This window comes from Trachypithecus francoisi, unplaced genomic scaffold (assembly GCF_009764315.1).
Source record: "Trachypithecus francoisi isolate TF-2019V2 unplaced genomic scaffold, Tfra_2.0 Contig00322, whole genome shotgun sequence".
Lineage (NCBI taxonomy): Eukaryota > Metazoa > Chordata > Mammalia > Primates > Cercopithecidae > Trachypithecus > Trachypithecus francoisi.
In genome coordinates, this window is record NW_022680569.1 from 49,180 (window position 1) to 66,405 (window position 17,226).

The 17,226-nt window shown below is 42.0% G+C and overlaps 1 long non-coding RNA gene across 2 annotated transcripts in view; it reads left to right on the forward strand.

The window, feature by feature from the left end:
* Positions 1-2,245: 2,245 nt before the first annotated feature.
* Positions 2,246-17,226, forward strand: part of LOC117083316 — a 35,171-nt gene continuing 20,190 nt past the window's right edge. The window contains exons 1-4 of one of the 2 annotated variants that reach the window (XR_004437047.1): positions 2,246-2,397; positions 4,481-4,590; positions 8,207-8,339; positions 9,958-10,069. This is a non-coding gene — a long non-coding RNA (uncharacterized LOC117083316). The remainder of the gene's footprint in view (positions 2,398-4,480; positions 4,591-8,206; positions 8,340-9,957; positions 10,070-17,226) is intronic. The other variant, XR_004437043.1, reaches the window with a different exon arrangement.

A 17,226-nucleotide genomic window follows, 5' to 3' on the forward strand; every position in this document is an offset into this window, starting at 1 on the left:
GGTTTCCAGCTGCATCCATGTCCCTACAAAGGATGCAAATTCATCCTTTTTTATGGCTGCATAGTATTCCATGGTGTATATGTGCCACATTTTCTTAATCCAGTCTGTCACTGATGGACATTTGGGTTGATTCCAAGTCTTTGCTATTGTGAATAGTGCTGCATTAAACATACGTGTGCATGTGTCTTTATAGCAGCATGATTTATAATCCTTTGGGTATATACCCAGTAGTGGAATGGCTGGGTCATATGGTACATCTAGTTCTAGATCCTTGAGGAATCGCCATACTGTTTTCCATAATGATTGAACTAGTTTACAATCCCACCAACAGTGTAAAAGTGTTCCTATTTCTCCACATCCTCTCCAGCACCTGTTGTTTCCTGACTTTTTAATGATTGCCATTCTAACTGGTGTGAGATGGTATCTCATTGTGGTTTTGATTTGCATTTCTCTGATGGCCAGTGTCTCAGCCCAAAATCTCCTTAAGCTGATAAGCAACTTCGGCAAAGTCTCAGGATACAAAATTAATGTGCAAAAATCACAAGCATTCTTATACACCAGTAACAGACAAACAGAGAGCCAAATCATGGATGTTCAATATTTCTTTCTGTTGCTAATTTCTAATTCTGTTTCAGTCAGATAACTTACTTATTTTCCCTATCTCTCCTGTCTTCTGAACCTGTTTTCCATTGACTACCATTTTTATAAAAACTTATTTCAGTGTGGCATTTACAATCCTATTTTATTTTATTTTATTTTTTTTGAGACGGAGTTTCGCTCTGTCGCCCAAGGCTGGAGTGCCATGGTGCTATCTGGGCTCACTGCAAGGTCCGCCTCCCGAGCTCATGCCATTCTCCTGCCTCAGTCTCCAGAGTAGCTGGAATTACAGGCGCCCACCACCACGCCCGGTTAATTTTTGTATTTTTAGTAGAGACAGGGTTTCACCGTGTTAGCCAGATGGTCTCAATCTCCTGACCTTCTGATCCGCCCGCCTCGGCCTCCCAAAGTGCTGGGATTACAGGCGCGAGCCACCACCTGTAAACAGTGATTGTTCCAGGGATCATGATGTGCTTTTGAATTTTTCCAACGAATAAAGGACGAAGCGATAGACTTCTTGCCCCAGCTGGGGCTCTGGAGCATTGCCCAGAGGCAGTGGATGGAGGGCGCTGGGCATGACATCAAGAGCTCTGCAGCCAGAGCCTGGGGCACCCTCCAGCTCCACCTTCCAGGAGCTCACAGCCAGCACCCACAGCATCCCCTGTGCCCCAGCCAGGAGGGACCTCGGCGCTGTGATGTCCGCAGACCTCACCTGGGCAGGCCCCGGGCTGCATGCTGACCGCCAGGCGCCCAGGCCCTTGAGGCAGCTAGCGGGCTGGATCCACACCGTGGCCCTGGGGAAAGGATGATGTACAGGCGACGAAGCGACACACGTCTTTCATTTTTGGGGGGTGGGGGGAGAAAACGGAAATGAAAGTTTGAAAATGTGTGGGCTCTCTGCGAGCTCTCTGGGGTGGGCGGCTCAGCGAGCTTCAAGAGGTGGCCAGGATTCCTCGCCTCACCCCCAGATACCCTGGAGAGGTCGGCACGGCCCCTCCCGTGGGTGTCATGGAGACCGATGCAGGTCCCATTCCCCGGAAAGGGGAGGCCTGGGTCCACTCCGAAGGGCCCCTCGAGGGCACTGACGCAGAATGGAGTTGAGGTGGGGGCAGCGCTAAACCCCAGGGCTCCTGCCTGCCGCCCGTGGAGTCCGGTGATCCAGGCAGCCCTGGTGAGGCCACCGGTGGGGTGTCTAGGCCCTAGTGAGACCCCAGGCTCCCACAGGATGAACGCAGTGAGGCGGGGAGGCCCTGCTGCCCTCCGGACTGTCCCTCCAGTTCTCAGCTTTCTGTGGTTCTCTGGGCCCCCTCTGCAGAGGGGCAGGGGAGCCCACCCTGGATCCTGAGGCTCGAAGCTTGAGGGACCTCAGAGCTCTGGCCAGGCCGCTTCCTTTGCTGATGGTGAAGCTGAGGTCCAGAAGAGGGCAGGGGCAAATCCCGCGCACTCCTCAAGCAATGGGAGCCTATGTCGGGGCCGGGGTCACAGGGAGCGCTCCTGTGACCTCTAGGGCCTTAGAACTGGGGAGGATGAGAGACTGGGGTCCTTTCGTCCACCCCTGGGGCTGGGCAGAGGATCAGCCTGTCCCGCAAGCCGAAGCCGCTTCTGGCCAGTCCCAGCTGCGGCCCCTTTAAGAGGGGGTGGTGCTTCAGCCTGGCTGGAGGGTCGCTGCCAGCGTGCGTGCGCCTACGGAAGCCTAGACTGCGCTTCCTGCGAGGCGCTAGCGGCGGCGTGGTTAGAGTGAGCTTTGGAGAAACCGTGGTGGCTTCCATGTGATGGTGGAGGAGGAGGCAGGTCTCAGCGGTAAGTGGTGGGGGCTTGGTCCCCACCGGGAACCCTCCAGGCCTCCCTGCTCCTTCCCTGCCACTCCCTTCTTTCAGGCACTGACTTCTTCCTGGGCATCTGGGCCCCAGTCGTCCACTTGGGGGATGTTGTGGGGTTCTGGCCACGGCAGCGGTGAACCGCGGGACCTGGGTCCTTCCGAGCCCCACGGGCCTCTGTACTGGGGCCTATGGTTGTTTTTGATGCCTTAGGACCTTTAGAAAGACCTCGCTAGGGCAGGGAACATCTATAGTTTCAATTCTTTGAGGAGTCTTCAGCTATTTAGCTGTTTTTCATGATGTGTATCCTAATTTTCATTTCCACCTACAGTGTATGAGTTCCCCTGTCTCCAAAACCACGCCCTCATTCCTATTTTTGGTTTTGTTTTTGAGATGGAGTCTTACTATGTCTCCCAGGCTGGAGTGCAGTGGCGCCATCTCAGCTCACTGAAACCTCCGCCTCCCGGTTTCAAGCAATTTTCCTGTCTCAGCTTCCCGGGTAGTTGGGACTACAGGCGCCTGCCACCACACCTGACTAATTTTTGTATTTTTAGTAAAGACGCGGTTTCACGATATTGGTCAGGCTGGTCTCAAACTCCTGACCTCAGGTGATCCGCCAGCCTCGGCCTCCAAAAGTGCTGGGATTACAGGCCTGAGCCACTGTTCCCAGCCCCTCCTGTTTTTTATAAGTTTTCTAGGAATAGGCATTAAGTGTGAGATTGTCTGCGTGTGGTTTCGAATTACAGTATTCTAATGAATAATTTTGAGGACCTTATCTCTTTTTTTTTTTTTTTTGAGGACCTTATCTCTTATCTGTTGTTTGGTTTTATGTCTTTGCAGAATTGTCTGTTTAGGTTCTTTGAGAAATATTAAATTGGATTGTTTTGCTATCTTGTAGTGTTTTTTGTGTACACGTTAGACGACAACTCCTGGTGAATTACATGATTGCCTGAAATGTTTGCCTAATCTATAGGATGCTTTTCTATGTAGAAAGTAGTTTGCTTTGCTGTGCAGAAACTTTTCAGGTTGATGTAGTCTGATGTTTATTTTTTGCGTTCCATGCATGTAATTCTGGTCACCCATATAAGAAATTATATATCAATGACAAAGCATTTCATGGTCAATGAGGTTTTTCTTCCTGGGTGTTTGTTTCTTTTCCTTTTGCAAAGGTGAGCAAAGATTCAAGTGACCCAAAATATATGCTCAACCTGTGTTGTAGTTAAAAACATTTTGTGGCTTATGGTCTTTTGTTTTGGCTTTCAATTTGAGGGGGGATTGATTTTCATACATCGTGTAAAATGGGGTCCTATTTCTTACTTCTACATCTGGATATCATTTTTCTGAAAAGTATTCATTGAGCAGACTCTGCCTTCCACATTGTGGTGTTCTTTATCAAAGTCAGTTGACTATGTCCATATTTGTGTTGATCGTGTTTTTCTCCTCCCTGTTTTTGTCCACAGTTCTAGGTATTTGATTTTATGCAAGTAACATATATCTGCTGCATAACTACAACTTGGCAGCAGTTTAATTTGATATCGACGATTGTGGGTCCTCACTTTGATTGTGTTTCTCAGAATTCCTTTAGATATTCATTACTTTTGTGGTTCCCTGTGATTTTTCGCAATATATATTTATTTCTGTTAACTTTTTTTCACAACATAAAGGTCCGTAGTTAAGGGTACAGTTTCATACAGATAGGTTGGGTAATGATCAAATCAGGGTACTTAGGATCTCTATTCCCTCATACAGGTTTTTTTTTTTTTTTTTTTTTTTTTTTGTGGAGAGAACACTCAAAATTCTCCCTTCTTGCTTTTTTAGAAAAATATAGTATTATTAACTCCAGTCACCAGGCTGAGGAGGAGAATGCAGATTTATTCCTTTAATGTAAAGATAACTTTGTTTCCATAACCAATCCTTTCCCATTCCCCCTCTATCTCCCAGACTCTGGTAACCAATATTGTGCTTTCTACTTCTTTAAGATAAACATCTTAAGATTTCATGAGTGATATCATGCAGTGTTTGTCTTTCTAGGCCTAGCTCATTGCATTTAACATAATGTTTTCCAGGTTCCTCTGGAGTGCTCTAAATGACACTGTTTCATTATTTTGATGGCCAAGAATATTCCCTCATGTATGTATACAAGAGTTTCTTGATCTCTTTATCTGTGGATGAACAGGTAGGTTGAACATATACCCAGTAGTAGGAATGCTAGATGGTATGGAATTTCTTTTTTTTTTTTTTTTGTCTATTCTTTGCAGGGCCCCCAACTTTTTTTTTTTATAGTGTTAGTACTAATTTACATTTCCACAAACAGTTCCCCTTTCTGGAAATTGATTCCAGGAATTGTCTTTTTAAATATTTTAATATTTTTGTAATGTTCCTTCTAGTTGGAGTGAGATAAGATCTGAGTGTGATTTTGATCTACATTTTGGTCATGAGTAGTAATGTTAGCCACATTTTTGTAAATGTTGGGTCAGTTTCCTGTCTTCTTTGCACAAATATCTTCTCAGGTTATTTGCCCAATTTTGGTCTGGTTATTTTTATGTTTGTTTGTTTTTGTGCCAGCTGGTAGTATTACTGACTTGTACATTTTCAAAAATAACCCCTTATCCAAGGTGTGTTTGCCCAAACTACTTCTCTTATATTTTTCAGTATGCTTTTTCATTGTGTCCATTGTTTCCTTTGTTGGGCAAAAACTCTTCAGTTTGATGTGGTCCCACATGTGTACAATTTCTTGATTAGCTATGCTGTTGGTTACTAATCAAGAAAAAACATAATCCCTACCAAAACTGTCCACTGTCAATGATTTTTTCCCTTGTATTTTTGTTACTTTTTGCAAACCATGAGCATACATCCAAGTTGCCCTAAATATACGCACACCTGAGATTGTCTTCATAGGAACTTTATGGTTGCAAGTTTTGTGTATAATCTTTAATTCTTTTGAGTTGATTATTGTGTATTTAGTACCAAAAGAGTCCAGTATTATTATTTTGAAAATGAATATATAGTTTTGGAACTCTTCCCCATTGTGTCATTTTGGTGATGTTTTGAAAAATGTGTTCAGTCTTTATGAATTTGTGTTTATTATTGAGCGCCCTCATTTTGCTCACTGGTCTGTTTCTCCGTGTATGCCAGTTACATATGAGTTGGTTAACTAGGGATTTTCACTTAATTAGAACTCAGGGAATGTGATACATCCCATATGGTTTGTATTTCTCAGGGATAGCTTTGGAAATTCTTGGTGTTTCACATTTCCACATAAATTTTGGCATTTTTAAAATATTTCTTTTTGTTTTATTATTATACTTTAAGTCCTAGGGTACATGTGCACAACGTGCAGGTTTATTACATATGTATACATATGCCATGTTGGTGTGCTGCACCCATTAACTTGTCATTTACATTAGGTATATCTCCTAATGCTATCCCTTCCCCCTCCCCACAATAGGCCCTGGTGTGTGATGTTCCCCTTACTATCTGCCATATGCTAAATGTATATAATTAGAGGGTACCAGGAAGATTTTGATACATGTATATGTTGAGTAATGATAAAATCAGGTTATTTCGCATCTCTTCACCTCAGGTAGTTATTATTTTTTGAGTGATGACAACATTCAGAATCTTTTCTTCTAGCTACTTTGAAATATATGACACATTTGTGTTAAGGCTAGTCATCTTCCTGTGGAATAGAAGACCAGAATTGATTACTCTCATCCCAGAGTAACTTTGTACCCATTACTGATTCCTTCCCAGACCCCCTCCACCTCCCCAGCAGCCTCTGGTCACCCCTATTGAACTTTCTACTTCTAGGAGATAAAGCTTTTTTCGGTATACATGCCTGAGATCATGTGGCATGGAACTTTCTCTACCAGGCTCATTCGTTGGATCTGATGTTCTCCAGATTTCTTCATGTGGCTACTAATGAGGATTTCCCAAAGCTTTATGGCTGAAACATATTCTGTGATATATCTATATGGCAGTTTCTTCATTTCAGCAGCCGCATATGGAAAGATAGGTTCATTTTGTACCTTGGTCACAGTTACGAGTGCTTTGGTACCCATGGGAAGGCAGGTAGCTCTCTTCAACCTAGGAATTTCAACTGCTTCAAATGTGGAACCAGTGGTGGGGGCTGCTTGCTGACATGGTAGTTGTGCTGTGAATTTTTTCAGGAACCTCTAGCTGTTTCTTATAGTGTGTATACTAATTTACACCCCCACCAATTGTGTTTAAGAGGTTATCCTTCTGTAAGTCTACACTGGCTGTCACCTTCAAAAATTTGTGTTTTGTTTATTTTTGGTAGCAGTCATTCTGAGTGGAAGAGACAGAATCTTAGTGTGGTTTTCTTGGGCATTTTTGTATTAGTGATGTCAAGAAAGTTATTTGAGAAATCCCCACATTGCTTTCCATGGTGTCCAAAGTAGTTTGCATTTCCACCAACAGCAAACCAGCATTCCTCTCCTCCTCTGCCTCACTGGCAGTCATTCTTGTGGACTGTGTCATAACTGCCATTCTGACCGGTGTGAAATACTATCTCATGGGCCTTTTGCTTGTATTTCTCTGATGATTGCTAAGTTAGAAAAATGTTATCCTGTCTGTTGCTTGCTGTAAACCTTCTTTTGAGATGTGTGTTTTCATGCCTCTTGCACTTTCTTCATTGAGTTTTTGTTTTGCTGATTTATTTGCTTAACGTGTTTGAGGTAGATCCTGGATATTAGACTTCATCAGATGCATACGTGGGAACATTTTCTCCCATTATGTAAGCTATTTACTCTGTTGTTAATCTCTTCTGCTGTGTAGCCACTCTTGTATATTAGGCCCCACTTGTCAATAATTGTTTTAGTTGCACTTGCTTTTGGGGATTTAGGCATATTCATGTTCTGCCAAATCCTCTGTCAAGAAGGGTACTTCCTAGGTTCCCTTGCAGGCTTTTCATAGTTTGAGGTCTGGCATTTACATATTTCATTTACTTGAATTAATTTCTGTACACAGTGAGACACAGGGCCCCACTGTTTTTCTTCTGCAACTGGCTAGCCATTTATCCCAGCACCATCTATTGAGAGGAGGAAGTCCATCCTCCAAAGCTTATTTTTGTGGATTTTGTTGAAGATCAGATGGTGTTAGGCGTGTGGGTTTACATCTGGATCCTCTAATCTGTTCCACTGCTCTGTGTGGAATGGGGTCCCTAGCTTTTCAATGAAATTTAAAATTGGGAAGTGTGACACAATCATTGTAGTTTGGATTTCTCAGAATTGCTTTGGAAATTCAGGCTGTTTTGTGGTCCACATGAATTTTAGCATTGTGTGTTTACGTATTTTTTTAAAAGGTTGGCCATATAGTAAAGGTGTACAATGTGGGGAGTTAGATGGGGGCATTTTGGTTAATGCAGACACAGAGGAATGATAAAATCAGGATATTTAGAGTATTATCACAAACAGTTGTTAATTTATTTGTGGCGAAACATTTGGAATCTTGCATTTACAAGAGTTTCTATTATCACAAACAGTTGTTAATTTCTTTGCGGTGAAAACATTTGGAATCTTCTTTTTCAGATTTTGTGAAAAAGGTGTGATGTTGTGTTAATCTCTAGTCACTGTGCTGTGGAACAGAGAGGAACAATTTATTCCTCTCATCTAAGTGTAACTTTTTACCTATTTCTGATCCCTTCCCATGCCCCCTCTTCCCTCCAACCTCTGGTAACTATTGTGCCCTCTAGACGTACGCAATAAAGCCTTTTATTTTGGATTCTACATGAGTGAGCTGTGGCAATGTTTTTCTTTCTCTGCCTGGTTTAGGTCATTTGCCATGATGTCCTCCAGGTTCAAGAGTATGGCTCCAAATGATGAAATTTCATTCTGCTTTTCTGGCTGAAGACTATTTGTGTACATCCACCACAGTTACTTTATCCCTTCACCTGTGGATGGGCAGGTAAGTTTATTCTTTATCTTGGCAATTGCGAATAGTGATGCAGTCCACATACTATGGCAGATATCTCTTACATGGACTGATTTCTTTTGCACTGAAAGTATACTTAGTAGTAGAATTGTTAGATGAAGTGGTAGTTGTAGGTTTAATTTTTGAAGGAACCTCACACTGATTTCTGTAGTATGTATGCTAATTAACATTCTTACCAAACTAGTTCCTCTCTGGAAACTTACACCAGCATTTGTGTCTCTCTTAATATATTTTATCGTTTTGATAACATCCATTTAAATTATAATGGATGATATGTGTGTTGTTTTGATTTACATCTTATGATTTATGATGTTATCCAAGTTTTTAAAACTTGTTTTCAATGTCTTCTTTGCAGAAATGTCTATTCAGGTTCTTTTGCCCCATTTTGTTTGGTTATTAGTTTCTGTTTTGTGTTTTTGCTAGTAAGTGGTGTTAGTTGCTTAGGCATTTTGAAGGCAACCTTTTATCAGATGTATGTTTGCTGAAATCTTTCTTGTAAACTTCAGGATGATTTTTTATTTTCTTCATGGATTTTTTTTTAATATGCTTGGGCACAAACTCTAGAGTGTGATGCAGTCCCACATGTGTCTGTTTTCTTGGTTTCCTGTGATGTAGGTGACTGATGAAGAAAATCAAAATTGTGACCAAACTAATCCATCACCCATGAGTTTCCCCCTGTATTTTTTGTTTGGTTTTGGCACACTGTGAACACAGATCCACGTTGACCTAAATATACCCACATTGTTTGTCTTTCCTTTGGAGGAACTTGATGCTTTCAAGTTTTGTGTATGAGTCTCTAATTCATTTTGAGTTGATTGTTGTGCCTGTTACACAATAGGGGTCCTATTTTATTTTACATAGGGATATCCAATTTTCAAAGCAATTAATTAAACAGATTCTCCCTTCTTCATTCTGTCTTTTGGTGTTCTTTTACAAAATGTGTACTCTACCCAGGAATTTGGGTTTGTGATTTGAGCTTCCTCATTCTATCTGTTGGTTTGGGTTTCTTGGTTAATGCCAGTCATCTATTGTTTAGATAACTAGCTTTTTAATATAATTTCAAATAGATGGCAGTGATTCATCCCACATACTTTGTATTTTCAAGATTGCTTTAGAAATTCAGGGTGTTTCATGGTTCCATGTGAATTTTAGCATCGTTGACTTTTTTTTTTAAAGAAATTGCCCTAGAGTATATGTATATAACTAGAGGATGCAGGAACCATTTTGATATAGGTACACCTAGCATATTGACCAAATCATAATATTTATCATCTGTGAAGTCCTCTAGGTATTATTTGTCTGTGGAGAGGATATTCAGAATCCTTTCCAGCTATTTGGAAAATTTGCTACAATATTAACCCTAGTCATCCTGCTATAGAAGAGAAGGGCACGGTTGATCTCAGTTTTCTAAGTGTAACTTTGTACCCATTACCAATTCCTGCCTAGGCCCCCTTTTCTCCCCAGCCTCTGGTAACCACTGTTGAACTTTGTACTTCTATGCAGTCAAGTGTTTTAGATTCCACATGCATGAGATTATGCAGTATATGCTTTTCGCTGTCTGGCTCATTTTATTTAACATAATGTCCCCCAGGTTTTTCCACATGGCTGCAAATGACTAGATTTCACTCGTTTCTATGGTTGAAGAATATTCTGTTCTGGATATATACTGCAGTTTCCTCATCCCTTCATCAATAGATGAACAGGTAGGGGTATTTCCTATCCTGGCTATTGTGAGTACTACAGTACACAGGGCAAGGCAGGTATCTCTTCCACATAGGAGTTTCATTGGCTGTGCATGCATAGCCCATGGTGGGATGGCTAGATGAAATAGTGTTTTTGCTTTGTTTGAGGAACTTCCAGCTGTTTTTCCTAGTGTGTATATAAGTTGACATTCACACCAATAGTGTATGAGAAGAGTTTCCCCTTCTGCAAGTGTATACCAGTTGTTTCCTTTTCAAACTTTTATTTTTGTTTTAGGTAACATTCATTCTATGTGGATGGGAGTGGTATCTCAGTGTGGTTTTCCTTGACATTCTCGTGAGGATTAGAGCTTTTGAGAAACTTTTCTTTTACCTGTGAGTCAGTTTCACATCTACTTTTCAGACATGTCTTTTCAGGTCCTTTGCCCAGACTTGTCTTCGACATTTGTTTTTGTTTCTGTATTTGCTTTTCCCCCACATGGTGGTGTTAGCTTCCTGCACATATTTTATAACAACCCCTTTCAAAGACAGAATTTTCCATAGTTTTCTTCCAGTCTGTGAGGTGCCTTCTATTCTGGTTTATTGTTTTCTTTTCCCTCCATAAGATCCAATGTTTTTTGTAGTCCCACATATGTATATATTAGTGGTGACTTGTGTGTGTAATTAAAAACAGTGAAAAAGATTGCCAAGCTATTGCATTGTCTATGGGTTTTTTCTTCTAATTTTTCTTTTCTTTCTATTTTTATATTTTACATTTTGCAACTTGTGTGCATTGATTAGTCTTCTAAAATACACATTCACCCTATGTTTCCTAAGGGAAGTAAGTGGTTTCAAGAATGAGTTTAGGTCTTCAATGTAATTTACATTGATTTTTGTCCCATTTCACTGTATTTCATGTGGCTATCCAGTTTGCTCAAAATCGTTTATTGAACAGACTTTCCTTTTCCCATTGTGTCTTTTTGTGTCCTTTTGAAAAATATGTTCACTGTATATACATTTGGATGGCATACAGGACACCCTCACTCTGTCCATTGGGTTTCCTATTTTTATGCCAGTAGCAGATTGTTTGGATAAATATAGGTTTTAGTTGTTTTATCTTTTTACCCACTTAGTATCTTTAGTTTCTTATATATGTTAGATAACAGCTCCTCTCAGGTACTTGACTTTCCATAATTTTATCCTAATCTGTAAGATGCCTTTTCTTTGAGTTCATTGTTTTCTCCTTGTTTCAGAATTTTAAAGTTGTCCTTTGTCTAACATATTTATATTTGCTTTTGTTAGCAGTTATTTCTGTGTCCCATTGGGAATAAAAAAAAAATAGAGATAGTAAAACCATTGCATTGTTTATGGGTATATTCTCCCTAATTTTTTCTTTTTGCAACTGGCATGCACAGATTCAAGTTTCCCCAAAATAGACACTCTTTTTTTTTTTTTTTTCCCCTTGGGAGCTTTTTTTGTTTCAGGATTAGACTTAGGTGTTCAGTTTATTTTGTGTTGATATTTGTGTCTTGTGTAACATAAAGGTCTTACTTCAGTCCTTTGTACTTGAATATCCAGGTTTCTCAACCTGGGTGCCTTTGGTGTGTTTCTGAAAAATGTGTTTATGTAATTTGGTCTGATTATCTTGCTCCCTCATTTGGTCCATTTGGTTGTCTTTCTGTGTTTATGCCACTAATGGATGGAGGGGGTCAGTGTATAAGTTTTGTTTTGTTTTCTTGTAGGTGTGTTTTTCTTTTTTCTTTTTCTTTCTTTTTTTTTTTTTTTTTTTTTTTTTAGCTTTCCACCTTGATTTTCTGAAAGAATACCTACTTTCACTGTGATTAACAATATTATGAACCCAGTAACAGTTGGGTGGTTCATCAGTTTAAAATCTCTATCTCAACAGGGGTCAATGTGAATGAAATAATAGAAATAACAGAGACACCTATCAAAAGAGAGCTCTTATACACAAATAAGTTCCAGTATACAAGAATTCAGTAGGCCGGGCACAGTGGCTCATGCCTGTAGTCCCAGCACTTCGGGAGGCCAAGGCGGGCAGATCACTTGAGGTCAGGAGTTCGAGACCAGCCTGGTCAACATGGTGAAACCCTGTATCTACTAAAAATACAAAAATTGGCCAGGTGTGGTGGCATGCACCTGTAATCCCAGCTACTTGGGAGACTGAGGCAGGAGAATAGCTTCAACTTGGGATACAGAGGTTGCAGTGAGCCGAGATCATGCCATTGCACTCCAACCTGGGGAACAGAGTGAGGCTCCATCCCCCCACTAAAAAAAGTTCAGTAAATAAGTGTCACTTAAACTGTGTAAGAGTTATAAAGCAGGTATAAGAGTTATACCCCCAAAATTTTGGAAGGGTATGTGAGGGGATATAAGATCATTAACTGGATTGAGACACACACACTACTACAAATAGGACATAAGGATATAAAAGTAAAAGTTATAAATGTTAGAAGCCATTGTATCAGCCTATTAGTATATTATGGCATGACCAGACATCTTTTATGGCAGGAGTGCAAGTGAGATTCAGCATTAGGAAATCCACTGATATTATTAGCCACATTCATAGAGTTCATGAGAATGCCATGTGTTCATGATCATAGATGTAAAAAGACACTGTCAGGATTCTACAGCATAGTATATTTAAAAAATTTAACCAAATCAGAATTGCTGTAAAAATGTATAAAATATGAAATGGATTTGTATACATAAAAGATAATGAAACCACAATTTTAGAAAAGTATTTTTAACAGTATGAAGAGCTCAATGATTCTTTAATCAACTGATGAATTGAGCTTTACTTCAATATAGCCACTATCTGATTATGCTCTGGAGATAAGAAAATGTATTGCAAGGAAAAATAAACAAAAATATCCATGAAAGTCTGAATATAAAAAATAACTTTTCATTTCATATATTGTAAATACTTGGAAATTGAAAGTGTGATGATTCATAACTAGACTGAGAGAACAATGAAATACAGAATTCAAAAAATAGAATGAAACATATATGGAAATGTGCTGTACAATAAAAGCAGCAGTGGTAATAGAGGAGATGTAGGCTCTGAGTGTCTCACTGGAGACTGAAGCCCACAGATATGCAGCAAAGCCTTTGTCTCCCTGATGTTTTTCCTTCCTGCTGGTCACGTGCTTTCATACACCAAGAGAGGACATTTAAGATTTGAGCCAGAGCGTCATTGGCTGTTGTCTGATGGGTGAGATTTCTGCTGGCATAGTCCATATTGTAATATGTTCTTGGGGCCCACAGGATTATTCTTGGTCATCTAAGATGTTACTGACATCACCTTAAGATGTTATTACCTTCACCTGACTCCTGTTTGTTCTTTGAAATAAGCAGACATACATGTTGTTGCAGTAATTCTTTCAGTTGGTAATTTTCCTGGTGCAATACTATCTGAGGTCACTTCCCCTCATATGACTCACAGGTGTTAAGAGTCTGTGAACAAGCAGTTCACAGGAGTGACCAACCAAGTGTGGACATGGAGTGGGTCATTTCAAGGTGAGGTAGTCAACCTGTACCCTAAACTGGCACAGACAGGAGAAGCCACAATCCTTTAGAGAGAAAAAATTACAAAGTACAAATATCCTTTGTTAAGGGAACAGAGAGCATCTTCAGAGGATGTAATAGTATTAAAATATGTTCTCGTTGTTCACCTCCCACTTATGGGTGAGAACATGAAGTGTTTGATTTTCTGTTCCTCTGTTAGTTTGCTGAGGACGATGGCTTCCAGCTTCATCCATGTCCATGCAGAGGACTTGATCTCATACCTTTTTATGGCTGCGTAGTATTCTATGGAATATATGTAGGATATTTTCTTTTTCCAGTGTATCATTGATAAGCATATGTATTGGTTTCATGTCTTTCCTATTGGTAATAGTGCCTCAATAAACATGTGGAAGAGATGGTGCTCAAAGCAAGATGGACTTCTGAGCAAGATGAGCTCCAAGCATGATGGAGCTCAGAGCAGATGGAGCTCCAGGCAAGATGGAACTCTGAGCAATATGAAGCTCAGAGCAGATGTTGCTCAGTGTAAGATGGAGCTCCAAGCATATGGTCTCAGAGAAAAATGGAGCTCAGAGCAGATGGTGCTCAGAGCAAGATGGAGCTCAATCAAAGATGGAGCTCAGAGTGATTGGAGCCCTGAGCAAGGTGGAGCTTGGAGCAGCTGGAGCTCCGAGCATGATGGAGCATGGAGTGATTGGAGCCCAGAGCAGATAGAGGTCAGACCAAAAGGAGCTCCAAGCAAGGTGGAGCTTAGAGCTGATGTTCCTCTGTGTAAGATGGAGCTCAGAGCAAGATGGTGCTCAGAGCAGATGGAATTCTGAGCAATAAAGGGCTCTAAGCAAGATGGAGCTTGATGCAGATGTTGCTCAGTTTTAGATAGAGCTCACAGCAGATGGTGCTTACAGCAGGTTGGAGCTCAGAGTGATTAGAGCTCCGTGCAAGATGGAACTTGAAGCAGACACAGCTTTGAGAAACTTGCAGCAGATGTTGCTCAGAGTAACAAGAGTTCCAAGTAGATGGTGCTCAGAGCAAGATGGAGATCAGAGTGATTGGAATTCCAAGCTCGGGGCAGATGGAGCTCTGAGCAGCATGAGGCTCCGAGAAAATGTTGCTCACAGTAAGATGGAACTCTGAGTAGATGGACTCAGAACAAAATGGAGCTTGAAGTGATTGGTGCTCTTAGCAAGATGGAGCTCAGAGGAGATGGAGCTCAAGCAGATGGTGCTCAGAGCAAGATGGAACTCAGCGGACTGGAGCTCCAAGAAAGAAGAAGGTTCAAGCAGATAGTGCTCAGAGCAAGATGGAGCTTGGAGTAATTGGAGCTCTGGGCAAGATGGAGCTCAGAGCAAATGGAACTCTGAGCAGATGGGGCTTAGAGCTGATGTTGCTCAGTTCTAGATGGAGCTCAGAGCAGATGGTGCTCAGAATGATTAGAGGTCCAAGCAAGACAGAGCTCAGAGAAGATAGAGCTCTGAACAAAAAGGAGCTCCAAACAAGATGGAACGTGGAGCAGATGTTGCTAGGTGTAAGATGGAGCTTAGAGAAGTGTGGAGCTCAGAATGATTGGAACTTAAAAACATTGCTCTGAAGAATTAGAGCTCTGAGCAGGTGGTGCTCAGAGCAAGATCGAGCTCGGAGTGATTGGAGCTTCGAGGAGAATGGGGCTTGGAGCAGATGCAGCTCCAAGCAAGATGTACCTCAGAAAACAGGTTGGTCGGAGCAGATGGTGCACAGAGCAAAATGAAGCTGGAAGTGATTGCAGCTCTCAGCAAGATGGAGCACAGAGCAGATGGATCTCTGAGCAAGATGGACCTTGGAGCAAATGAAATTGTGAGCAAGAAGTTGCTCTAAGCAAGATGGAGCTTGGAGGAAATGTTGCTAGGTTTCAGATGGTGCTTAGAGCAAGATGAAGCTCAGAGAACATGCCCCTCACAGTAAGAGAGACCTTCAAGCAGATGGTGCTCAGAGCAAAATGGAACTGGAAGTGATTGGAGATCTCAGGAAGATGGAGCTAGAAAATGGAGCTCTGAGCAAATGGGTATCTGAGCAGAGGATGCTCAGAGCAAGATGGATTTTGAAGTGATTGGAACTCTGAGAAAAATGGAGCTTAGAGCAAATGGAGCTCAGAGTGATGGGAGCTCTAAGCAAGATGGAGCTTGGAGCAGATGGAGCTTCAAGCAGATGATGCCCAGAGCAAGATGGAGCTTGGAGTGATGGGGCTCTGAACCAGATGGAGCTCAGATCAGATAGACCTTTGGGCAAGAAGGTGCTCCAATCAAGATGGAACTTGGAGCAGATGTTGCTGGTGTAAGATGGAACTCAGAGCAGATGGTGCTCAGAACAAGAGGGAACTCAGTGATTGGCACTCTGAACATTGCTGTGAGTGATTGGAGCTCTGAGCAAGATGCAGCTCAGAGCAGATAGAGTGAAAAAGGAGCTCTAAGCAAGATGGGGTTTGGAGGAGATGTTGCTCAGTTTCAGTTGGAGCTCAGAGCAAAATGGAGGCCACAGTGATTACAGCTCTGAGCAAGGTGGAGCTCAGAGCACATGCTGCACAGAGTAAGATGAGCTCTGACCAGTTGGTGCTTAGAGCAAACTGGAGCTGGAAGTGATTGGAGCTCCCAGCAAGATGGAGCTTGGAGTGATTGGAAATCCCAGCAAGAAGGAGCTCAGAGTAGATGGATGGATCTCTGACTAGATTGAGCTCCGAGTAAGATGAATGTCTATGCAGATGGTGCTCACAGCAAGATAGTGCTTGGAGTGGAGCTTCAAACAAGAAGGAGCTTTGAGCAGATGGAGCTCTGAGCAAGGTGAAGATTGGAGGAGATACAGCTTGGAGCAAGAAGGAGCTCCGAGCAAGATGGAACTTGCAGCAGGTGTTTCTCAGTGTAAGATGGAGCTAAGAGAAGATGATGCTCAGAGCAAGATTGAGCTCAGAGTGATTGGCACTCCAAACATTGTTCTGAAGACATTGGAGCTCTGAGTGATTGGAGCCGCAAGCAAGCTGGAGCTTGGAAAATATGTTGCTTAGAGTAAAATGGAGCTCCAAGCAGATGGTGTTCACAGCAAGTTGGAGCTCAGAGTCATTGGAGCTCAAAGTAAGGTGGAGCTCGGAGCATAGGGAGCTCAGAAAGCATGTTGCTTAGCTCTGAGCAGGTGGTGCTCCGAGCAAGGTGGAGCACACAGTGATTGGAGCTGCGAGCAAGGTGAAGCTCGGAAAAGATGTTGCTTAGAGTAAAATGGAGTTCCGAGAAGATGGTGATCAGAGCAAGATGGAGCTCAGAGTGACTGGAGTGCTGAGCAAGCTGGAGCTCAGAGCAAACGAGCTCAGAAAAGATGTTCCTTAGAGTAAGATGAAGCTCTGAGCAGATGGTGCTCAGAGCAAGATGGAGCTCAGAGTGATTGGAGCTCTGAGCAAGCTGGAGTTCAGAGATATGGAGCTCAGAAAGCATGTTGCTTAGCTGTGAGCAGGTCGTGCTCAGAGCAACATGGAGCTCTGAGTGCTTGGAGTTCCAAGGAAGTTGGAACTCAGAGCTGATGGAGCTCAGAAAACATGTTGCTTAGAGAGTAAGATGGCGCTCCGAGAAGATGGTGCTGAGAGCAAGATGGAGCTGAGAGTGATTGGAGCGCTGAGCAAG